The following is a 27850-nucleotide window of genomic DNA, read 5'->3' as shown; positions in this document are numbered from 1 at the left end:
TTGGACCTGATCATCACCAACATGGGGACTCTATGTTCCACACCAGCGATATACCTGTCATTGGTAAGGTCAGAACATACATGTATCTCACAGGACATACATATACCCTCCACACACCCATCCTGGGTAATCTTGGTGAACTTCTCATGAGCCAACATCTCACTTCACCGAAGCAAGGTGGTATCCTTCAGAGATCCTGAGACAGTGGCATATACAGCTCACACTGCTGCATCCTTTACATACACATTCTATGGACACCTAGTGGACTACATGGATTGTGCTATCCCAAATAACAACAGGACTCACTACTACAATGGCAGGGGACCTGTCTGGTAGACCTCAGCCATTAATAAGCTGTACAATGTCAGGAGGAAGCTACTAAGCTACTACATGATAGAGCACAATCCCAGACTGAGAAGGCATCTGTGATCTGTACTAGCAGACAGCTACAATCACTCATGGACTTTTCTAAGGGCCACTTCTACCAGACAATTGCAACAGATATGCAGGACTATCACACGGCCTTCTTCAGTTATGTCAGGAACCTGAGTGGACACTCACTGATATGCTGTGAGTTACTGCATACTGACTAAACCTACCCTGAACCCACTGGCATTGCCTACATCCTGTCAAACAGGTTCAGTGTAGATGTCTCCCACCCATCCCCCCTAAGGAGCAACTATCCATCCCAACAGAGTATAACCTCCCTGACATCACACAGTAACAGGTGAGTGCTGCCCTCCCCACAGTGTACATCACAGTATCAATGTGACCAGATGGTGTCCCAGCCTGCATCATACACGAGCATCATGACAGATGCAACCCTCACATTACATCACTGTTGAATATTGGAGTTACCACAGGATATGTACCCAAGGAATGGCGTACAGTGACAGTGGTCCCACTCCACAGAGTTGGTGCCACAATGAACCACAGACAATATTGCCCTATAAGCCTATGTAGCCTGTTCTGCAAAGCTATGGAGCGTATTGTCATAGGACTCATACACATAGACATCGGGAACCTACAGACACTGTGTCCTACACATTTCAGCGTTGTTGTGGGCAGATCTTGCCTCTTGAACCTGTTTGTATTCTTTAAATGGCTAACAGGTCCATTGACATAGGGACGGCTGTCCACACAGCCTACCTGAACCTTGCAAAACCCTTCAACACAATAACTCACTGGGCCATTTTGCATAGGCTCACCAGTGTCAATATGGACACATATCTCACAAAATGGATTGATACCTAGATCAGGGATAGCACCCACATGGCCAGAATTGCAGGTGCCATGTCTGACTATACACCAGTTACACATGGCATCCCACATGGCTTGGTCCTGGGACCTCTCTTGTTCACTATATATTTGTCTTACGTACAGGCTACCACAGGGGGAATATGGCTGAACATGTTTGCACTTGACTGCAATCTGGGTGCCATGATCAACTCTCCAGTTGCCACATGCATACTCAATCAGGGTCTCACAGAGATGGATAGCTGGTGCCTGAGCCATGGCCTACAGCTAAATGCCATTAGTTGCATAGTCATCCCCTTTGGGAATAACAACATGCCCACACATTGCCACATAGGTAGTACTCCATTACATTTAGTAGGAGTTGTTAGGGGTTTGGGGACATGACTTGTTCGTACTGTCACCTTTAACATTCACATTGCCAAAGTGGTTGGACACACCTTCTATGTGGGCCACCTTATCCCATATGGTTTCACATCTAGATCGAGTGAGGTCATTGTGCCCCTATACTCATCACATCCATGCTTGGTTACAATGCCACATTTGGGGTGTACCTTACCTGACACCTGCAGCAACTGTACTGGCCATGGAAGTTCCTCACCAAGCAGATCTAGGGACTCACACAGATGCCCTGCATAGTTCAGATGCAGTAACTCCAGCTCTACTAGTCGCTTACCACCTACTCAGATATGATGCGTGCCTGTTGTTTACAGATATACCCAACCCAGAATTACTGGACATGCTCCACCTCAGGATATCCAACTCCCTTGGAGCTACACACTCCAGGGACGTATACCTCAGCACAGATGTTAATAGGACATTGTGGAGGGACAGATTCTTATCCCAGAGGCTCCACTCACTACAGAATGTAATCCCAGTTCCACATAGGCAGAGCCACCCACTGACCACCTACTGGAGACATCTTGACGACTGTATGGGTGATCGTATATTTACCCCTGGGATATCTTCTGTGTCCCTGCTAGACAGAGGCACACTAGCCTAAACGTACATGGGCTATCTTGTGTGACCTACTATTCACACACACAGTGTAGTAATCTGACAGGGTTGCGAATGCCAAACACACTCTGGCTAGGCTTGTACATGCCCTAGGGCAGATAGCCTAGTATCGACCTCTGAACCTATGCTAATGTTCAAGATGCACAATGCTTATTGCTGATACTGTTTGTAGGTCTTTATCATCTTTGCTTTACCAGTTTCCATGAACAACTTCGGTATCTGCAGAACATATTTGATTATGACAGGGTTCCACTATATTATAGACGTGTCTGTTGTCATGTAACTGTGTGCACAGGGTGGATTGCTGTATAGTGACAGGTTCCTGGGTTAACACATGCAACCGCCAGATATGCGTGGCCCACTGCTGTACTCAGACATGGCCTAAGTGTGTGAGCATGCTCAGTTCTGCCATTCCATGTTTTGTTGCCTGACATTTGTCTCATTTATTCAAGTGTGTGAGCATGCCCAGTGTGACCCTTCAGTATGTTGCTATCTGAGGTCCACTAGCTTTGTTGATGTGTGCGAACATGACCAATATTAACATTTATACTGTGTGTGTTGGAAGTCAGGTTCTGTTCTCACTGCAGGACTCACCTTTGTGTCATAACTCAACAAGTATTATGCTGTGCCTGTAGGGTTTCCATGGAATACTTTGCATAGACTTATCAACATTCCGTCATACAGGTGGACCACTGCAATACTGTCATGGTTTAGTGGTTCAGTACTTTGGCTATAGTGCACAGTATCCTGGGTTCGAGGCCCATCACTGCTTTATATTTTCATACTGAGCAGACCAGACTGCTTAAGGGCCTGTTAAGCAAATATGAGCATGTTGGCTTTTGTTCAGCTATGCCCTACTTAAACCAGGCTTGTCCAACATTGCTCAATATTCACCAACATTGCTGGACGTTGCCCAATATTACTGAACATTGACCACAGTTGTGCTAGTTGGTCTGTGCGATTTTGTTTGCATATACTACATGGTGGTAATTGCTGTTTATCACTGCTTTATATTGCTTAACACATGGCATTCATGCCTTAGGTGGTGCTGCAGGGCTGCCTATGTCAGATGCACATACTACACCCCTGCACATGTTTGGAAGCAGGTAGTGTCAACTTAGGCATCTCTTTTACTTTATGTGCGAGTCGGAGAGAGGTATCATTTCCAGGGTTCCTACTGAGCCAGTGTATGTGCTATGCGTTGCCTCTTTGCCAAGGCCAAAGCATACTGGGCACGCCTCCTTCTACCTACTGGGGCAGGCTCAGGTTGTTCCTCCTCCGAGTCACGCTCTGCCTGTGATGGCCTTGGTAATGGTGGGGCGCTGTTTGGCCCAGGCCTATGCTGATCCTGCTGCAGCTGTTTTCGCAGGATCATATTATGTATCATAGCACATACCATGACAATTTGGGTACATGTAGTTGGTGAGTACTGCAAGGTTCCACCAGATGTGTCCAGGCACTGGAACCATGACTTGAGCAGCCCAAACACACGCTCTATTACATTATGTGTTTGTGCGTGTGCCTCATTATGGTGTTCCTGTTCAGGTGTGTGTGCATTTCTGATGGGTGTCATCAGCCACGGCTCCAGTGCATAGCCAGCATCCCCCACTAGGTGACCATGTGGGATGTCCCCATTGGCAAATGTCTGGTACAGCTGTGTCAGATGCCAGATATGGGAATCATGGTAGCTTCCAGGGCAGCCTGCACACACATTCAGTATTATGCCCTGGGCATCACACACAACCTGGCAGTTGATGGAGGGGAAGCCCTTGCAGTTGAAGTAGACCCTACCCCGCTCACCGGCTGGTGCTTTGATGCATATGTGCGTGCAGTCTATTGCACTCACTACCTCAGGGTATTCTGCTATTTGCTGGAAGAGATGCATATTGCTGGCCAATACCTCACGGGAATTGGGGAAATATACATGATCACCGACATGTGCTGACATGGCATCCAGAAACTAGTGTAGTACCCTGGATGCTGATGCCTGTGATAGCCCCATCATATCACCAGTTGGTCTCTGGAAGGTACCTGTTGCTAGTATTCTTAGGCCAACACATACCTTGGTTTCCACTGGGATGGGTTCCCCTCTGTTGGTTCTGTGTGTGAGGTGTGGCCTGCACAGCTCAACAATTTGCTGCAGGAGGTCTCTGTCCACTCTATAGCGCTCCACTATCTCCAGCTCATGTAGCCCCTGGTAGGTTACCCTGGGCCTGTACACTCTTCTCCGTCTCCTCACTGTGGGTTGTCCAGCAGCATTTCCATTGTCACCACCCTCAGCATGTTCCATATGTCGCCTTATAACAGCAATGGCAGCCCCTAACATTTCTTTGTCTCAGTAAAGCTTTTTCAGTTTTCACTTCTATTAGCTTACTGCAGTGTCTCTTGTGAGAAACATAATGGACTGTTGTTTGCAGAGTTTTAAGTGCTAGGCTGGGCTGGGCTAGTGTACTGCCTGTGTAATTGCCTGATTCTGATTGTTTTCACCTGCTAGATCTGCTGGTACTCCCTGGTAGCTTCCTACTATTTGTTGTGCTTCCTTTTTCCTTTCTGTTTCCTCAGGGGGGAGCACCGCGGACACAAGCGCAAACACGAGCACAGCTGCAAACACACGCGCACACATGCTTACACGGACTAAAACTTGCTTATTCGGGTTTAAATGCACGCACACCAGCGCAAACACGCTTACAGCTCCTTAAACAGCCTTATACATGCTTACTCTGGCTTAAACGCGTGCACTCACGCTTACTCCGGCTTAAACGCGCGCACTCACGCTTACACGCACGCACACACTGTCTTACTCGGGTTTAAAGGCGCACACACGCGTGAATACCTGCTCAGCAAGAAACTTTGGTGTTATCCACAGCATACACCTTCCATTTCTTGCCTTTCCCTAGTCTACCTGTTGACACACCTCTTTCCATGATGTATAAATGACAGCTGACACATGCCACTCTGCTCCAATGAGCTTCAATTCTTTCATACATACCCCCCTCGTGATGTCATCTATCTTCTACTCTGTTACTCACCATATCCTACTCCTACACTCCACTGACTGTCCTCATTTGCTATGTAAACTTGCGATTCACTATCCTAACACTCATTTACATAGGATTGCCTACTAATGCTTGGTTACATGTCTTAGACTGAGCTTCCCCCCTTAGCAACCGCTACTCGGTGGCCATGTTGTCTTCAGCATGCCATTCCCTTGCATTGTACATTAACAATTTCTATAAAATGGAAGACACAAAATCCACTGGAGTCACCACACGGAGATAGTCACTGGTAGTAGAAGCTTCTTTATTTGGAACAAAAACACACAAGCGCTTTCACGTAGCTGTACTACGCTTCTTCAGGTGTAATGAAACATTAATAAAAGCAACCTTTTATACAGAAAATTTTTGGCGCTCAAAATGATAAATTAAACACTGATTAGATAATTGCTAACAAACAATCTTTCCCTGCATGTCCTTATTTAAAGAGACAGTGCTAAAATAGTTAAAAACAGATAAAAACAGTTTAAAAGTCATGACAAAAATACCTTAAACGAACTGTACTAAAATAAACTATACAAAAATAAAACAGTGAAACCTATCGATGTAACAGTATAAGCCAACTGAGGTTCTCACCTTACAGTAATGAAAAACTGTGCAAAATCATGATCAAAACATGAGGCATGAGACAGAGAACGGCATTTTCTAAATGAGAACATACCATATTCCTATTTACAAATACAGCTAGGACATATTCCACGACTCCTACTGGAGTCGCTAACTGAATGTATACTTAATTCCTTTGTGTATATACTCCGGTAAACAAACAAACCCTGTATGCTATCTCACATCAAAATATGATTTGAAAAGATCTACAGCACAGGCAATACAGACAGACAGTGCAAACAATACGGCATATAGCAGTCCAAGAATAAAAAACAACAATTTGTTATTGCTGTTAAGAGATGCAAGACATATATTCTCTTATACGGCTGATGGCGTGTTTACAAACACCTACGCCGACACAATATCAACTAGTACTGGCCAAAATCAAAGCTGCATATGTGCCCTGTTCTTACCTCATATCTCACATTGGAAATGCCATCAACATTCACATAATCCCCAAAGCTAGATCAAGAAAGCGGTCACATATGGAGAAGTGTCACGCAACAATGTCCGATCCAAAACACATTGCAAGTGCAGACAAGGCAACTGAAAACAGTCCGGGAGTAAAAAATGTCCTACTAACAACTACGACTAGCAAGCACAATGGACACAATCTGACGAGCATCTGCTGATGCAAAACAAAACAACTACGTTAATGCAATTCCGGTGGATCTCGGCCCCATCAAACATCATAAACCTACTGACCTGTATTAGGAAACCATCAGTCAAAGACTGAAACAGGGGGTATAAAAAATATAAAACAAAAATCAACAAACCAATTACAAATAACAACCCACTCACCTCTACTAATTGCAGGCACTAGGATGTTTCAACAAACAACCAATGACAGGTGTTCAAATTTCTAACCAGACCAACCCTATATCATGAATTATAACAATGCCATAATGAATATGTTGATGAGTGATAGCTATTTAGAGAGTAATATTAATGAAATTAATATTAGTAATCTAAAAATAGATTTGCTTTTAGATGATATGCTATGTCAAGGACAACTTAATGAAATGGAATATTAATATTTAAAAAATCCTTTTCCAGTAATTAGTAGTATGTTTGGGGTTCCAAAACTACGTAAAGGTCTCAATAACATGTCAATTCTTGGACCAACATATGCAAAAGGGTCTCAAAGTATTTGAATATATAACTAAAGATTCATGGAGCTTTTTGGACAAAATAAAAGGGTTAAACATTAATGATGACACTATGTTTTTAACTATTGATGTATGCAATTTATTCACTGTCATTCCTCATGATACAGGGTTGGTCTGGTTAGAAACTCAATTAAATAAAACTAAGCTGTTTGATCAGGATCAAGTGAATGTTTTTATAACACTTATGGAGGTTGTTTTAAGAAATAATTATATTTATTTTGATGGTAATTTTTTTAAACAAGTAACAGGAGTAGCCATGGGGGCAGCATGTGCCCCCATATATGCAAATTATATCATGGCATATTGGGAACAGGAATATGTTTTTACATCCATTTACAAAGATTATATTGAACGATATATACATTATCTGGATGACATTTTTATTGTATGTGAGGGTGGTTATGACATACTAGATGCATTCATCAGTTATATTAATAATACTGTTGATTTTTTAAAATTCACACATAATTTTAGCGAGGATAGTATCTCATATTTGGATGTTAATTTAACTATTGATAGGGTCAAAAATTGTCTGAGGTCTGACCTTTTTAGAAAAAGTACATTTTCCAATTCATATTTGGATTTTTATAGTGGGCACTCCTACCACCAAAAAAGAGCCATTGTAAAAGGGCAAATGGTAAGGGCAGCGAGAATGGTGAGTGACAGTGATGCGTTTATACAGGAGGTAGAGTTTATGGTCACTATGTTTAAGAAAAGGGGTTACCCAGATGAATTGTTGTCAAAGGAAAAAACTTCAAAGACCAATTCACGTAAGGTTCAGGTATGGCACCTTTTATTACTTGCAGCAAGGAGACAAAAACATGCAAATACAGGATTTTGCCTAATTACTAGTAGGCAGTATGCTTCTTTTATACAGTTCTATGAAATGTTACTTTTCTATGGTTGACGTAGTTAGATACAGCTTTCTGTATTGTTCTATAGAAAATGTTACCTAGATTTCCTGCTGACATGTTCAGATTTGAAACTCACTATGTGTTACATAGAAAATGTTACTTGGATTTCCTGCTGACATGACTGGATTTATGAAAAACATTTGAGAAAAACAACCTGACCTTGGGGGCTGTATTTTGTAGCCCACTACAAGCCTTCTATTCTTCAATTGTGCAGCTCTAATACATATGTTACATTTCAAGGTACTTTTCTAGCTTAGGTACAATTAAATGCTGATTGTGGTTCATATTTTCAAACAGCCTTTGTCTTCATTATCAATAGCTTCTGCAGCTGTGTATTTTCTCATAGCATAAGCAGAAAATCAATAACTCTTTGTTTAAATCTCATGACATTAGTAGAAGTGAAACATCTATTATTAGTTCCCTGGCATTAGCAGAAATTGAATGCTTCCCTGTAAATTTCCAAAGCATAAGCAGAGATCATAGCTGCGCATATTTCATGACATAATAGGATTGGAATGCTTCTGCAGCTCATGCAGATTTATGCAGTGTGAAATAGAATAAATGTGTTAACCCTTTTTAAACCTTGAATGCACTAAGCATATTACTAATACATATTTTTCTAACAATTGTGTAATAATATTAAAAAAGAAGTTGTACATAAAAGGAAGATGGGCTTTTATCAGGCTATACTAAACAACAGTCAAGGTATTAAATTAAACAATGACATAAATATGAGTAAATTTAACCATACAGAAGAGAACCTGATATTTGTTACCACATACAATCAAGATGTGGAATGGTTTATAGCGATGGTTGAGAAAAATTGTTTTTTTTGTTATTAGATAAATATGTATATACAAAAATGGGGGGTCCCCAAAATTTGTTTTTCGTAAAGATCAAACCTTTAAACAAATCTTACAGAGAGAGTCAGAGCTTAAAATAGATATTGTAGGAAGAGAACTTGGTAACTTTAAATGTGGTAGGTGTAGTACATGTAAGTTTATTATGGTTACAAAGGATTGTATAAAAGTTAACCATATAAAGGTCCACCTTTCAGGACATTTTAATTATTACACAAAAAATGTGGTCTATATTGCACAATGTCAAAAATGTCCCGCTTTTTATGTGGGAAAAACATCTAGACATGTTAGAGAGAGAATTAGGGAACACGTACTAGACATAAAACATGGAAAAGCCACTAGTGCATTGGCTAGACATATTTTAGGTAATGCAGACCATGAATTTAAGTTTTGTATTATTCAGCAGGTGAAAAAGATTTACAAGATAAGGTATTAGATGTTCACCTTGATGTATGTGAATTAAAGTGGCAGTTGAGGTTAAATGCTCAAATGAGTCCTGGTATTAATGAATATATTAGTATAGCCACCATTTTAAAATTAAGGCATATTTTAGGATGAAATGCATTTGTGCATATTTTTGTATAGCAGTGCACAATATATTAGGATATAATTAGTTCTATATATATATTATATATATATATATATATATATATATATATATATATATATATATATATATATATATACATATATTTTTTATTATCATACTTATGGATTCAATTCATTTAGTATACATAAATCAATTTTATATGTTTTTTTAAATTTTATATTCAATTGTGATGCAGCGTGGCTCCTTTTAGTTAATTGCAATATTAAGTATAATTGTTAAATTGTTTAATTCAGCATTTATTGAATAATGACATCAATTAGTGATGTATAGTGGGTTATCTAAATGAGAACTGGATTTCTTTCAATGTTCTGAAGAAGTCTTTATTACGAGGATGAAACCTGAGTTAAGGTATGTTTTATGTTTTGGTTGCTGCTAATAAAATTGTCTGGTTGACTCACATTGTCCGTGACAGTTTTAGTATTCAAAACTATATTGATAGATGGAAGAACATCAATATGTCTCTACTGTCAAAAGCTAGTGTTGTCAAGATGAATTTTCTACCAAGAATACTCTTTCAATTAAATGCTACTTTTTCAAACATTCCCCAAAACTTCTTCCTTGCCATGGAAAAAGCTATATCAAGATTCTTATGGTATCCCAAATCTACCAGAATTAAATATGGAAAACTTGTACTCGCCAAAGATAAGGGGGGATTGAGGTTGCCTGATTTTAAGCTTTACTATAGTATAATTACTGTCTACAGACTAATACAAATAATAAACTATGACTCACATATAAATACTTGGACACCACAGTGGACCAAAATCTGGTATGAACAGTTGAAATCCCTTGGCTATAATATCAAATCCCTACCATTCTTGAATTTAAACCAAGCTAGCATATACACGAAGAATCTACACCCACTAATTAAAAACATGATTCTTACAATGCAGAAACTATTTAAATCATTGCAATTAGCTGATGCTTTTGCCCTTATACAACCGTTACACCTAAATCCTAATCTACTAATAAATAATAAACCCGTATATCTAACAAACTACCCCCTGATAAAAGACTACACAATATGGGATATATACCAATGGAAAGACTCTAACACGGGGCAAATGAGACTTGAACTCAAACTTCCTAAGAAATATAGTATTATCCTTAACCAACTTCACCATCTTATAAATGCTAAATTCTCACAAATACACACTGACTTACAGAACATAAATTTAGTTAAATTAATACTTGAAAATCTTGCGATTAAAGGGAAAACAATTTCTAGGCTTATAAAATTGTAACGAGCACAAAAGATCAGAATTCTTTAATATTTTCAAACTATTGGCAAACAAAAAATCAATCACTGACTGAAGAAAATAAGACACTAGCCATTGAAAATACAATCAGATTCATTCCTTTCAAGAAGCTGTTATATACACAAATTATGGTAAATAACAATCTATATTATACCTTATCTAAATTAAATAAATTCAATCCTAACTTTTCACCTATATATCCCCATTTTCTGGATCAAACAGCTGATATTTTACATGTCATGTGGAACTGTACTAAGATGCATAACTTATGTTGTTCCTTGAGAGTAAGATTAGAGAAGATGGGATATGAAAAATCAACCCTTACAAGGGAGACAGCTATATTGCGCATTAACATCAATCAACTTCCAAAAATATTAAAACATGTCTTTATTACGATGTGTGCCCTTATTAAATTCTTTATTACAAAGAATTGGAATGTCATGTCACCAATTACATGGGAAAATTTTAGCAATCTTGCTATAAAATATATCTCATCTCACAAATTAGTTTATTCAAAAACAAAAAAACAAACGCTATTATCAAAAATATTGGGGTTACTTACAAGATATAATTCTTGACAAATAAAATTCGCCCACAAATTGACATGAAAAGCTAACCTTTTAATAAGAAATTAATGTAGTATAACCAGTTTTCTTGCATCTTCCCCCTTCTCTTAGTATATGTGTATCTCGATATTTTCCCTAACCATACAATAAATGGTTGAATTTCTATCTTTACTTTTTATATAGACTATCCCCATTCCACTATCCCTTATGAGACCAAATGAACATAAGAATTTTCATACTCTACTTGACGATGTAGTGACTTCTAGTGTATATATTGTATATATATATATATATATATATATATATATATATATATATATATATATATGTGGATAATTTTCTCGAAACGAGATTGTTGTCTGTTTTCTTTTGATATGTATTTGGATTGTTTATTTGTGTTTTTGAGTTATTGTATTGTTATTATTTGGAAAAAAGAAAATAGAAATAAAGAGATTTTGGAAAAAAAGTACTGTGTTCTGTAGCCTGTGTACTTAGATAGGTAGGGGTTCTGTTCTCACTGCCAACAACTTGTGTGTGTGTGTGTGTGTCTAGACAGAAGAGCAGAAGTGTGCATCCCACAGTTACTGCTCCAGTACCATGGAATGACAGTATTTTGATACTTGCACATGTCTACACATCCATTTCATACAGGCCTCCTTACATCTTGTCTTCCACATGGCCTGCTGATATCATCTACTATAAGTTCATCTGCGCTCCTGTATAAATCAGACTTGTGCTGTAGCACCTGCATAAAGTACTGTGTTCTGTAATTTGTGCACTTAGGTAGGGATTCTATTCTCACTGCAGTCAACTGGATAATGTGTGTGTGTGTGTGTGTGTGTGTGTGTGTGTGTGTGTGTGTGTGTGTGTGTGTGTGTGTGTGTGTGTGTGTGTGTGTGTGTGTGCGTGTGTGCGTGTGTGCGTGTGTGTGTGTGTGTGTGTGTGTGTGTGTGTGTGTGTGTGTGTGTGTGTGAGAGAGAGAGAGAGAGCTCATGCTTGACATTACAGACAGCATTTTATACCAACATGTGGGACATTGTTATCTTGTCCTCAACAGACACTGCTGATGTTATCAACTATAAAGTGCTGTCTGACACACTGCAAGTTGGACTTGCACTGTGGTGCTTGTGTAAAGTACTGGGTTATGTAGTCTGTGTAATTAGATAGGTAGGGGTTCTATTTTCACTACATTCAAGTGTGTGTGCATGTGTGTGTGTGTGTGTGTGTGTGTGTGTGTGTGTGTGTTGTTCCTTGACATTACAAAGAGCATTTTACATCAGCATGTGGGACCCTGTTATATTCTCCACAACAGACACAGATGATGTCATCAGCTATATCACATTTTTGGATATGCAGTTCTCCCACAAAGGCAGAATCAGAGACTGGCCTGGAGGCTAGGCAGAAATCACTTCATCCTTCATAATAAAGATTACAGTGACATGGCTTTTAATCTATCCACGTATATCATGGCATGGTTATCTTGCTGAGAAAGCCCTGTGGTCTCTCCAGCTGCTACATGTGTCTGGAGAGGTACATGTAAAAATGAGCATTATACTCTATTAGTGTTGCAATGAGGCTTTGACTAAAGTGCTATAATACAATCCTAAGATCTCAATATGATGGTGTGACTTATGTGTACACAACATAGGCTTTCATTAACAGTGTGGACACTTGGTGGTCAAAGTTCAAATTGCTATCTACTTGTGTTCTCAGTGCTTGCATCACTGGGTTTTTGCACAGCAGGACTGTTATCAATGTTGCAATTAACACAGAACTCTACTTTTCAGATGGACATTACAAACACACATTTCTGCATTTATGTGTACAGCATGTGCCTTTGTCACCCTTCAGTTGTGAGTGTTAGGTCCTCCTGTACTATGTTATCACCATTGGTGGACTCAATGATTGTAAACAATATGCAAGAATCAGCAAACTTGGTAAGCCAAAGGCCATATACTTTAGCCTGAACTGTCAAGAAATATAGTTCAGTCAAGGGCTGAGCACAGATCCCTGGAGTTTGCCAGTGGTGACAGCTCTACTGGTACAGATTGATTCATCAAATTTCACATGATGTGTTCTGTCAGTGAGTTATTTGGTTACCTATCAACTGACATAAGGTTTAATCCTCAGCTTGGGGATTTTCTCAATGATACCTACATGGGTGATTGTGTCAAAACCCTAGACCAGATCACAATAGGCAGTATGCACTATCTTACCTTCATCCAGGCCTATCATATGAACTCAATGGGCTGTGACAATATCACAGATCACCTATGGCATGGCTCAGAACATACACCTTTCTGATATGGTTGCATACACAGTTCAACACACCCTCCACACAGCCTATGTTCTCATACAAGGGTGTACTTCACCATGCATCCACCTGAGCTGGGGGAAAAGTACCTGATGCATGCTAGAGACATCCTGACTCTCCTCGACTGTGAGGTAGACTAACATGCCATCATGGACCTCTTCTACATCTACACTAGTAATATTCCAGGTGTGTGCAACAGATCTGTGTGAGTTGTTAATGCTACATCAGGTTCATTACATCTGACAGATGTCCTCAAAGAGGTCATCAAGGGCGTGCATGATGACAACAGTATCATCTTGTGGAACTTGAATAGGTCAAGGCATTTGACACCAATCTACACTGAGGTATTCAATCAACACTGTCATATGTGGCCATAAACAGCTATATCACCTAGACAAGTGTATGACATATGTGACATCCCACTATGTTGAAATGTGTGATGTAACATATATTTCAGGTCCAGTGATTAAGTCGGTACATCAGGGGAGTTTGATAGGCCCTTTCCTGTCCATTAGTTAAGTGATGGATATCACAGATGATATACACATGCTGTGTCCAAACAGCTGCCTGAAGGACTACAGCTTGTGGGCAATTATTGACTCCAACTGAGATATTAGTATAATACAGACAGTATCAGCACATACCAAGAACTGCTGCCACAGCCATGACAAAACCTGCATTGACAAGAAACATGACGGGATTTGTTGAATCAGGAAACAGACACACCACCCATGTATAATGTGGAAATCACACCAATAATCAGACCAATAGATATGTGCCCTGTGCCCTGAAGTAGAAGGTAAGTGGTACATCCAACAGCATGTGGACACAGTCCTGACTACTCCCTTGAATGTAAGTGCTGGGTATATGAAGGACATGCACATCAGAGGCCATAATAACTTCATGGTTCCCAGCCTTCATCACACCAATATCTGTGTACAATGCACCATTCTTCATGTACCTCCCTACACATCTTCCAGTGATGTGTAACTGAAGTGTACCACCTTTGTCACAGTGGACTGTCACACAGCTTATTGACCATACCTGGGTATTCTCTCTGTGGAATATACATGACTGCCTGATGTTGCAGAACATCTATCAAGTTGTTACACCAGCTGCATGTGTGCTACCTGTTCTGCTTATGAACAAGCTACATACATAGGTGTTTAACAACATTAATGGCTTGTATATCTTCTGTGACAATGTGGATTGTGTCATATATATATATATATATATATATATATATATATATATATATATATATATATATATATATATATGGGTCTACTTTTATTAGTTGAAGTTACATTACTTCGACTAACAAAAGTACGACCCGACTTCTGCGAAAGTCCCTTTTGCGAAAGCCGATTCACCAAAGCACGGTACAGTGGAGATAAGGAAATATATCCTTTTTCCCACTGTAGTGCGATCTTGGAGTGGGTATATTTAAGTAGTGGGGGTGGGGGGGGTGCAGGGGGGCTTGCACCCCGGCAAAACAATGTTTTTTGTTTATTTTGTATTCATTTTGCCGATTCGGTGAACTTTGAGATCGCACTACAGTGGGGAAAAGGATATATTCCCTTATCCCCACTGTACTGTGCTTCTGTGAATTGACTTTCACGGAAGTGGGGCCGTACTTTTCTTGTTCAAAATAATGTAATTTCAAACAAAAAAAGTAGACCCATATTTTATATATATATATATATATATATATATATATATATATATGTGTGTGTGTGTGTGTGTGTGTGTGTGTGTGTGTGTGTGTGTTGTATGTGTGTGTGTGTGTGTGTGTGTGTGTGTGTGTGTGTGTGTGTGTGTGTGTGTGTGTGTGTGTGTGTGTGTGTGTGTGTGTGATGTACTCAGGGCAACTAACCTCTATTGCCCATTTTGTCATATACAGTTATAGCAGTGTCCCTCCTAACACCTCCTGCAGATATTATAGTGCCAAGACAGTGTGCATGGTTACTCTCATACAGTGTGACTGTATCATAATAGTTGTTCAAGTGTGTGTGTGTGTGTGTGTGTGTGTGTGTGTGTGTGTGTGTGTGTAGGTTCATCTCTTATCACTCTATGTTACATATGTTACATTAGGAGCATGGGATTACTCATATTCAGGCATATCAGTTTGCACAATATGCACTTTACCCCAGCTGTATGTCAGATCCCTGATAGATGTCCTCTGCAGTATTCATGTAAGGATACTTATTATTCATGTAAGGATACTTATTTCATGCACACATCCTCCCCAATTGTTATGCCTCCTTGTGTGACAGTCACAGAAAACACATTTTCATTGTACAGTCTGTACTGTACCATATAGCTATGTGCTTGGTGTTGCTGCTACAACCTTTTCCCATTGACATGCCCTCCTCTGCTGTACATTAGCTTGCTTCACTTGTCCTCTTTCTCCGTGTTCATTCCTACATTTCCCCTGCATGATCATTTTATATGGCAGTCCCATGTCCTGTTACAGATAATTAATACAGCTTCAATACAGAATGCCAGGAATGGGATATCACAATACTCTGCACTGTAGGTACACTGTCCTGTACTGTGTTTGGACCATATACTTCACATTCATAACTCTCAACTGTCCAGATATTCCCAGGATGTTCAGATGTTTTCCTTATCAAATTTGTGGTTTTCTGCCATATCAATGGGATGATGTATGCACTGATGTGACTCAATATTACATGCAATTGAGTGCATACCTTTCAGCTGTCCTGGTTTGTGCAGAATGTCCAGATTTTGTCTCATATTAGTGATCTTTTCCCCATAACATTTTTGTTTTCTGACAAATCATTGGCATGTCATTGCAGAGTGAAATCAGAAACTGATGACTGACATTTCAGTTTCAAACTTCATGCTCTTCAGGCAGTTCATGGTAATGTACAACCTGTCTATTCTATCAACCTTCTAAGTTGGGAAGTGCAGTATTAAATATCTGTCCTTATTTTTGGGCCTTTATCCCCCCATTATGTATGCCTTTGTCCACATATCTTGCTCAAAGGGGTTGATAGGTATGTTTGAGTTTCATTCTACCACATGTCTATGTGACATCTATGGCAAATATGTCCCTAGGTCTGGTTACATGTCCGTCCATTATGTTGGTCTTTGTGGAGATATGTTGCAGTAACAGATTCACAGCTATCTGTGAAGCTCTGATGGTCACTGTGGCATGCCACACAAATCCAAGGACCATAGGTGCTCTGTTTTACATGGAATTATTTTCCGCATTCTCTTACAGTTTCCTGGCCAGCAACACTGTTGCCAGCCATGAAACCTATCTTAGGCGCACCACAACTCATTAATATAAATTGTGCACTACCACACGCTGTGCACTGTCGCACTAACATGTAAACTCTGTAGGCTTCTAGTGAAACCTGGGGTTAGTTTTATCATATATGCAGGTATTCTTGTAAATACTGTACATTTGATAATGTTTAACATTATATCCAAGCAATTATGGTTAATCAAAGAACACTTTTACCTTCTCAACTTCATTTTAAATAATTAGAAATAAATAATATACCCAATCTATTTATGCTCCCAATGCATAGGAATAATGTGTGAAGAATAATGTAAAATACTGAAAAGTCTATTATATCTTTAATAACTAACTTCTCTGAGTAATTTTGAGGTACATTAGCAATTTTTGAGAATCTATGTTCTTTTTAGTACTTGCACACCTTTACTCATAATATAATTAGCATTTTCCCCAAAGATTAGACTTCCCTTCTTGCCATACCTCTCAACCTCGTAGCATAAAAAATCTGGACAATGTCAAAAATAGGGATAAATTTTAACTATTGCTCTTATAAAGTTTGAAAGTTGCTAGAATAACAGGTGTTGTGCTAGCATGCATTTTCTGAAGGATATGAAGACTAAAACTCAAATATCTGTTATTGTTTAGTGACTTCTATCCTTAGTGATTTGCCAGAAAACCACAAGTTTTATGAGGAACAGACCAAAAATATGAGGCAAAAATCTGGATATTCTGCAAAAATCTGAACAGTTGAGAGGTATGCGTCTTGTTACTCAATACATTTTAAGTATTATTTTGTTACTTTAGCTGCAATTTCTGGAAACTAATAATTTCCTAAAATGAATGTTTGTTTTAGATTCTCTATTTACTATAGAGACTATTCCTTTATAATTTGCATATTTAAATAATTTCTTAGACATATAGTTTTCACTTTTTCATAATATAACCATTTCCTCTTTTCTTTTCTCTAAAGAAAAGTCTGCTAAGATTTCATATTTTTTATAATTTAACTTCTTTACAACTTGTTCTCTGAGATGAGCTTCCTGCAGGGAAAAAAGTAAGTATTTTCCATTGTTGCCACTGTTGATACCTTTAATATTTATCGATAGCAGTTTCAAAGCACACATTAAAGTTAAATGATTTTTTTCCATTAGAGACAATGTATGTTCCTATTATTTATAGAAAAATTCAACTTTAAAATGCCCAACAAAGGTGACTGTAGAACATATATTTGAGTTAAGATTTGGGAATTGGGGATTCATTAAAGAGCATAGTGAATGCCATACAATTCACATTAAAGGGCACTCCAACAACATGGCATTTTTTAATCCAAAGATATGTTAACTGTGATGTAAGCCTTCACTATTGACTGATTTGCATGTCTCTAAATTGCAGTTACTACCACAACATGCAAATCATTGCTGCTCTGCAAGTTGAGGTAGGAAACAGCTTCTCTTGCAGGCACTGGTATTGTCTACACAGGCACTATTCGATACACACAAGTACACATTCAAACTCAAACACACACACACATGCACAAAGCACAGTTCCTGTACCTACCCCTGACTTGTCCACACTCCCATGGTTCCCTTCACCCCTGATCACTGTAATAGTTAAACATTTAACTATGCAACCATACAATAACATTATTATGGTACTCTTGTACACTCCCACCCTACCTCCAGTCCCCATACTGATGTCGATGACATTCTAACACTTCACCGTTCTGGCTGTTCTGGTATCCCTGGTGTCTAATGATCACAGTACTGATGTTGGTGTCATTATGGCACCTAAAGGTAGAGAAGTCCATGTTTTCCAGTGGCTAACCCCATTCCACCACAATCCCCATAAAACAGTCATGGTATGTAGTTGAACACAGGCATTAGCTCAATGTTGTGGAGTCAACTGCGTCTCTCTACACAATCAAGCAACTTCTTGATTCACTTGGCATATAGATGCTTTCCTGAAGGCAGTTCCAGGGGAAGAGTAGATGGCTAATTATAATATCCCCCCCAAACTCTCTCATTAGCATTTAGCACAGCTACAGAACCAGTCCTATGCAGTGCTACACCTTTTCAAGCCAGAGCACCATGCAGCACCATGCAGCACCATGCTAGGGCAGTTGCTGAATACCAAAAGGTTACCATGATGTGTAGACCTCAATATCCATGTTGTGATACCCTCTTGAATTGCACCCATTATATGAATGAGCCTTTAGATTTCTTTAATTTCTTTTTTGGACATACTGTACATCCCATTCCATTTAACCTCCACCTTCTTTTATACCCTCTTTTCGTCCTCTCTTCCCATGCCCAATAAATAATTTATTTTATATCTTATTTTCCTAAAAGACTTTTCCAAATCAAACTAGTTTTGGTTTGGTGACTCTACAATAAACTGCACTCAGAATAAATAATAATTTATATTCTGCTCCTATCGAGCAACCCATTCACCCTCATCCCCCACACATTTTCCAACCGGACCTAAAAGCACATTGCAACACTGTAGGATAATGCAACTGCTCTCTCTCTGGTCTTCCTACACTACTTCCTCTACAGATCAGGCTCTGACACTCTTTTCATTGTGATTCTTTCAACATGAAAACTCTAATATCCACTCTCTATATAATGCATGCATATATTTTGTTTTGTCAGTTACTCTGTATGTTATGTCATCTAGCTATTATCTTTATACTCTCAAGCCAGCTCTCATATTCACTCTTTATATAATGCATGTATAAATTGCATTGTGTAATTCACTCTGTATGTAATGTCATGTATCTATTGTGTACACCCCTAGGCTGTGACTGAGATAAGACCAATTCGATCAGTGCTCTAACCAGATTAACAAATTGAATAAATAAATAAACCGGTACTCTCCAGAAAGGATCAAAGATCTAATGATTCACCTCAAGCATCAAAAACGTATTCCATAGAGCTGGCAAATAAGTGTCATGACTAGATAACACTGTTTTTACAAGACAGAAATGATTAAATTTCATGTGAGGTATTTAAAATATAAATTTAATTTTGTTATCATCATGCAACCCAATAAATGTAAGATTTATTTCACCCATATTGTGTGCCTCCTTCTGTTTTAAAAACTTAAATTTCTATATAACTGCATCTGTAATAGCCAGATCAAATAATTAAATCCATATGCAAATTATTTATTGCATAAGTAGCTTTCATTTTTTCTTAGCTTTCACAGTCTGATACACAAATCTCTTCTTAAATGAAAATAAATGAAAATAAACACTTACCAAAGCAGAGCAACTTAACTGTCTTCTTATATTACAGCCCAACAATGTTGATCTTAAACACAAATATGAAATGTCTTTCAGAAAGCTGCTATTTTATCTATATATAAAACACATAAAATGTTCTCACTTGCTAACTAAATGCCACATCATGCAGCAAACAGATTATAAAAGGTTAAACTTGAACAAAATAAGGGAAAGAAAGCCATTAAAGCAACAGGCTAATTAGTCTGTATAGTCCAGAGACTATTAAGAGCTATAAGTATTATGGTGCAAAATATTAAGTCATAACACTTCACCTTGGAATCTTGGGCTGCCTTATCTCTGCATTAAACAAAATGTATTTTTCAATTGACAGCTCAAGCCTGAAATTCTCATCAGGATTGTTAATTTTAAAATTTAACAATATAACTGTGAATGCTAAAAAAGGTGTCTATATGTGTATATAATACTTTTTTAGTTGCTAGGATTAAACAGCCTGATGACTCATAACATTTGCAATTGCATTAAGTTATTTGTTGGTGATATAGCTGTAATGTTAAATGTATTTATTTAATGGTATAAACAGCAAAATGGGTGTTTATGTAGCCATTAAAACTTTTGTACAAATGATATATGTAACTAATGTATGACAATATTCTGATTAAATTACTGTGCCATAAAAAGCTTCCAATAAAAACATGAAAAAGCAATAAACACTAACCCAGAGAGTTATGAGGCATTTTTGAAAGCAAAACAAAACTACACTAATATCATTCAAGTATCGATTAATTTGCCTTTTAATTTATTTAACCGTTTTCCAGTTTTTCTTTTCGTCTTCTTTCTTCTAGGTAGCTGCTATCCATTACATATTCTCTGAGGTTTTCAGAACGTAATTACTTGTAACATAGGAAACTGCTTCTTCATTTATCCATCCATCCATTCATCCATCCATCTATTCATCCATCCATCCATCCATCCATCCATCCAAACATCCATCCATCCACAGCCCCTTTTTCCCATTTTTGCACTTGGGGTGGGAGTGTCACTTCAGCTGGGGCAATCATCTAGAGCCAAGGTTTGTACCCCCGGGTGGCTAGCCCTGCCACAGTTGCTCTTCCATACCACACACTTGCATGCACATGCACACCTATGACCAGTTTAGACTATCAAATCCACCTACTGAATGTCTTTGAAATGTGGGAGCAAACCAGAGGAAACCTATACAAACACAGGGAGGACATACAAACTACACAAAGAAGACAACTCAGCCGAGAATCGACCCATAGAACCTCTTACTGTGAGGCGCCAACACTATCCACTGCAGCACTGTGCTGCTCCAACCGCCAAACTGCTTCTTCTAGATAATTAAAAGATTTTATACCATCAGTTTAAAACATTTCAATCTACTTTTTGTAAAAAAGTAGATGAATTCTTATTCCATTTTCCTTCACTGTTTTTAACAAGTAGAAGACAGGTCCTTCTTTTCTTACTACTTTAGCAGAATAGTCATCATAAATCTTTTTATGTTTTCCACAATTACAGGCAGGGGATTAATTTAAAAAATTCTTAAAATCAGATCGTAGGCTGTATGGGAGATAAAGCTGAGTGTTACAGACCTTAGTGGTGATGCTTTAGATAGTGCTGTGTGTGTTGTCTATTCTATGACAAAGTGCTTCTGCCAGGTTTTATATATTAGGGAGCCAAGATAACAGACTATCTGCCAGATTGTTTCCCTTTAGTTTTTCTGGAACACCATAAACCATAATTCTTTAGATTATTCTTTCTCTCTATTATCCAGTTCATCTGTTTTTTTTTTCTAAAAAGCCAGTTATTTTGTTTTAGTAAGAACTCAGCTTGTGTTAATTCTTCAGAACGTTTTCCCTCCATGTCATTTAGACCTGCTTCTTTAATGCGTTCTTGAGATTGGTGCCTGCCCAATGATATTTTTAAGCATTTCATTTTGTTTATTATAGACTTTTTAACATAATCCATTTTGATTTCTAATTTATCCATCTTGTTAACAGTTCTTGTGTACTAGAAACTAGCCTTCGGAGTACTTTTTTTGGGCGGGGTCATAGAAGCATTTGATAGTATGGTACAATGGTTTATTTTTCCCAAAATAATGAAGGAAGAGCAATCCACTGATAACTAAAGATAATATGACAGGAGGTTTCTAAATAAATTAGATCTTGTTTATCTCCTATGATGGCTGAACTCTTCTCCTTGCATCTGGTTAATACCAGACTTTGAGTAAACCCTGAGAATTTTTTTAATCCTTTCAATTTTTAACAAAATCCGCACAGCATTTCTCAAAATCTGTTAACTATCTTTTATTCTGGCCATGCCCCATTAACACTCACTTTCTAATAGCAGGAATCACAGCTGTGGAAGCTGCTACTACAGCAGCTGAAGTCAGCAACCCACAAATATACTAATGCCGCCCTACTATGTGATTTATGACATGAATTCTGTAAACTAGCTTCCGCAAGCAAGAACAGTGGAGGAGAAAATTCAGGTGGTTGCACAGACATACAACATTGCAGTATTCCAAAACTGCAGCCAATAGAAGTGACAAGAGGTAGAAGTAGGCCCATAGCTCTACATGCCAGCATCATAAGTTCTCTGACCATCCTGGTAACAGCCATGCTCCAAAGACCCACTGCACATTATAGACATTAGCCAGCTACATCCTGCAGCAGTTCTTGGAATGCCTACTGACTTATATGAACCAGCACATACAGTTCCCAGAAACACAACACATTACCCATTAAGGCTTCTACAACATATGTTGCATACTAATACATAAACCACAGGCTGATGTGGAACCAGCCTTCCTCAGTAGCCATAACATCTATACAGTAAACTACCAGGCAGTTGGTAATAATTCAGGCCCCATTATTATTATATGTGCCAGCTATCAGGGGTGATCATGATGCCAGAAATTTCTAGCAAGGTAATGCTCTGCACTGCTCTTTTGAAGCTGATATATCTCTATGGACATCCATTAGGCAATACTAGATATCCACTGTATTCATGGCCACTAATGCCCATATGGTTCCCTCAGACACTGGCACAAGAGACCTACGAGCATGCCCACTGCCATGGATAAAACAAATTGTGAAACATGTTTTTAGGCAATTGAAGATGTGTTTTCTATCTGAACGCATGATACATTCCAATATACATTAATAAAGGTCTGGTAGTATTTACATTTCAGGAATACTGCCATGCTTTGATTTTGTGTGAAAAGACTCAGAAAGCACTATTAAGAATATGCAGGTTGAAAGTGGTAGCTTTACACCACTGTTGTGGATGCAGAAGTAAAAGGAATGAATGCATTATGAATAGAAGCAAGAAGAAATTCGTTATGATTATGTGCAATGATTCTGAGTTATTTGTTCTTGCTTCTACTGCACACATTCTAAATAAGATCATCAGCTTCTTAAATGAATGGCTCTGTAGGGGACTCCTTAATTACACTGTACCACTCAGTTTCGAGGATATCATCAAGTGTGTATTTGATGGCCTTCCCATTTAGTAGATAAATGTACAGTTCACAAAAGCATATCAGTCCTCCTAACCTCAGATGTGCAGTAGCTAGAATTACAATACTTTACTTCACTATAAAAATGAATACACCTCTCCAAATGTCACCAAGTGTATAATAATTGAAGGCAATATTCTTAGCTATTACCTTCTACAGTTTTATGAGCAATCCAATCTACAGACAGAATATGTTCATGCATATTGTAAGCATTAGTTAGATCAATTAGAAACATTTTTGGTATTTCTAAACCGTCAGTGCTTCCAGCAGAAATGTGCTTAGATATGCACAAAAGAGTATGCCTGGTCACAATCATGTCCCAGCATTTTATATTTTTAGCTCCAGTGCCTGACAAAGTGTTCACACCTTAGCTCTTTTGCAAGGAGTGTGTGATGGAAGGGAAAACAGACTTAAATCTGGTTCCAAGAATCCAGTTCAAGGTCTCTTACAAGAATCGTGTTAGACATAACAAAATAAGGTGTTCTTAAATCTCTTGTAAATAGAAATGCAGTTGTATGAATCATAGATGTCTTACAAAACATCTGGAACTTGCCAAATTTTCTGTTTTTGCATCAACTATCCAGACATGCATTGTTCTCAGTGCTGCTAGAACCCATTCTCAGTAGTTGTAAATCCTCAACAAAACAGAGTAACTGAACTGCAGTTGTTTCTAAAGCTATCATCTTGTAGCCTTTCTAGTACTGACAGACCCTTTGCCACACTTACCCTGGATTGTGAAAACAATCACTATAAGCCTGGAGTTATAACTAACAGGTGTCACTTGAAAGAACTTGCAGGAAACATGCAAACTAATACCATCCACTTGTCCCTGCAGTGAAAAGAATGTTTCCCAGTCAGTAATGTTGCAGAAATATGCTATATTTGCATAAAAGTCTTTTTTTATAATTTCTACTATTATCATTGCCTTTACAATGCAGCACACTACTAAGTCAAAATGGGATCAGCATTCTATTCTTACATTTATGTTGCAATAAGATTTTTCTTCTTTTTCTTGAGACAAAAATGTCATTGCTTGTTACATTTTCCCATTTCTGTTATTGTACTGCCATCCCTTGACTGCACCACTGCCCCATACTAACACTTCTGTCATTGTATTGCCATCTCTAGATTGCACCACTGTCCCATGTTAATACTTCTGTTGTTGTACTGCCATTCCTTTACTGCACCACTACCCCATACCAACACTTCTGTTGTTGAACTGCCATCCCTTGATTGCAACACTACCCCATACTAACACTACATCAAAAGTATAAGCCATAAACATTTTCTTTAAAAGATGCTAACCTCAGCAAGAATGATGACTGCCCATATAAGACTGTTGGCAGTACTGACAGGAAGAATTATATTGTTTCCTATGTCTGTGGTATGTCATGCTGGTAGAGACAAATTCCTCTGCCACAACATGTGGGAGGTTTAAGCTTAAAAAAGTGGGTGGACTTTCCCTTCCTTTGATTTTGACATAAGGAGATGAAAGTTTTATAAAGTACATGTTGATTTATTGTCACTAAGCCACATTGGAAATTCACTGTAGTGAGAAGAGATACCTCAGGACTGAGTAAAACTACAGCTAAGGTTAGACTTTTCCTTTAAGTCCTCGAAGCATCCCATGCTCATTTGCTTTATGAATGTGACATGCCACTTTAATATATTATTTCAGTCTATAATTAGTACAGTTAACTAATGATAGGCTTATCTACAGACACTAGCATGTTTCATATATTAGACTTTCCTGGGGATTCAATAAACTTCATGTAGCCTAAGGGCAAAGCCTACATGGAGTTTACATGTTTGCACAGTGAGGAGCAGCATTAATTGCATATGCATGCCACGTAACATGTTTAAACATAAACAAGTCTGGTTTTGAGGTCAGCAACAGTGCTGCCAACCAGGAAACCATGTATATCAACACAGACACCAGCAGTTATGTAAACCTGTTTACCTACAGGCAAACTAGGTCTGTGGGATTGAGCAGAATGTCACAATGATTACTAAAGGCTATTAATAAAGCAATGTATATATTTCCAACACATGACATAAAAGTGTATACAGTGCAGAGTTTTGTGGAAACCTGTGGCAGGCATACTGAATAAAAGTTATGTAAATAATCAGTAAGGGTACATAGACTGCATTATAAATAAATAGTTAGGGGAAATGTATATATGGAAAAGGGACAAACAGATGAATTGTAGGAATGAACACATGGAAGAGGACAGGTGAAACATGTTAATCTACAGCACATGAGGGCATGTCAATGAAGATAGTTGTAGCATGAACACTAGTCACATATCAACATTTATTTATTTTATTTTTATTTTACATTTGTTGACCGGGATGATCCGACTGGATACATATCCATTTTCAGCAGAGTCCCGGGGAGAAAAGCTCCAGACACATAACAATTTACAAATTTTAGGTAGATAGCATTAAGTAACAGGGAGTACAGAAAGAAAATCAGATAGTACAATAATTTCAGTTACAGAACATACAGGCTGATTACAGGCGTAGCAGAATATATCCATCCATGAGGCAAGAGACATACTTTAAGTTGTGGAAGTAGGTAATTGTTATCTTATTACCTAGGGTTTAGGATAATTTATTAAGGGAATAGTACCTAGGTTAGTTAGTATGATTAATCAACTTGTTTGGATGGACTGGTAGGGAAGTTTGTTTGAAGTTAAAGTAAGGTGGAGGGGGTGAAGGGATACTAGTCAGGGCTGGTACAGGGACATAGCCTTACTGACAGAGTTGGCAAAGAGGGAGTCACCAGCAGCGTGGTATGATTTGGTTGTTTGGATGGACTGTTAGGGTTGTTTGTTTGAAGTTAAAGTAAGGTGGAGGGTACTAGTCAGGGTTGGTACAGGGACATAGCCAATGTGACTTAAGGTGGCTTTTAAGTTTGTGTTTGAATAACGTTGGTGAAGATTCTTGGGTAATGTCATCTGGTAGTGAGTTCCAGTATTTACTGACAGAGAGTCACCTGCAGCGTGGTTTGATTTGGTCATAAGTACTAGAAGTTTGGTGGATGGTGTCCGGTTGTTACTATAAGATTAAGTTTCTGAGGGCTGGAGTAGTGTCTGGGTGGTGGAGTATTTTATGGGCAACTGACAGCTGGTTAAGCTGGAGGAGTTGGTGTAGTTCCAGCCAGCCCAGGAGATTCAGGTTCAGACAGTGGTGGGTCCGGTGTGCCAGTTGCAAATCTAGCAATGTGGTTGTAGCATGTTGACAATTTTTTGAGATCAGTTTTACTCAGGTGGGAGAAGAGAGGGGAGGCATAGAGAAGGGTTGATAGAAGATGGGAGCGGGCAATAGCAGTTCTTGCTTGGGGTTAGGAATGATCTGACCCTATAGAGACTGCCAAATTTCTTATTGATAGTTTTTATGGTTTGATTGATGTGTATATCAAACCTAAGGTTGTCGTCGATCATGACACCCAACATTTTAGTTTGAGTTACTGGGGAGATGATGGTGCCATTATTAGCTGTTATGTTGAATGATGGTGATTTGGTTCTATTTGTTGGGGTGAAGAGAAGTAACTTAGTTTTGTTTGGATTTAGTATTAATCGTTGGTTTAATAGCCAATTTTTAACCTTGTTGAAGGTGTTTTGGGTTATTGTGGTAAGTTTTGTAGGGGAGGAGGCAGAGCAGATCAAGGTTGAGTCATCTGCATATTGAATGCAGGTAGCTTCTGGAATGACTGCACAAAGTTCATTTATAAAGATGGAAAAAAGAAGGGGACCTAGTATTGATCCCTGGGGGACACCAAGTCTGATGGGGAGGTGAGAGGAGAGTTTACCCTTCCACAGTACTGCCTGTTGCCTGTCCTGTAGGTAAGACTCAAACCATTGAAGGGCTTGTTTATTTAAGTTTTGGGCTTCTAAACTTTTCATTAGCATTTTGTGATCCACCATGTCAAAGGCCTTGGATAGGTCTAAGAAGAGGGCAGAGGACAGATTGTTATTGTTATGATTGTGGTTGATGGTGTCAGAGAAAGAGAGGAGAGCTGTTGTGGTGCTGTGATTGGGTCTAAAGCCATGCTGCAAATTGGATAGTAGTTTGTTCTCTGTGAGATATTTCATGAGTTGAATATGAACGCACTTCTCCATGATCTTAGCTAGAGGAGACAGAATAGCTATGGGCCTGTAGTTGGATAGTTC

This window comes from Protopterus annectens, chromosome 3.part0, assembly GCF_019279795.1.
Source record: "Protopterus annectens isolate FY-2018-M chromosome 3.part0, PAN1.0, whole genome shotgun sequence".
Classification (NCBI taxonomy): Eukaryota; Metazoa; Chordata; order Ceratodontiformes; family Protopteridae; genus Protopterus; species Protopterus annectens.
The sequence above is the reverse complement of the archived record's forward strand: the minus strand, read 5'-3'. Positions refer to the sequence as shown.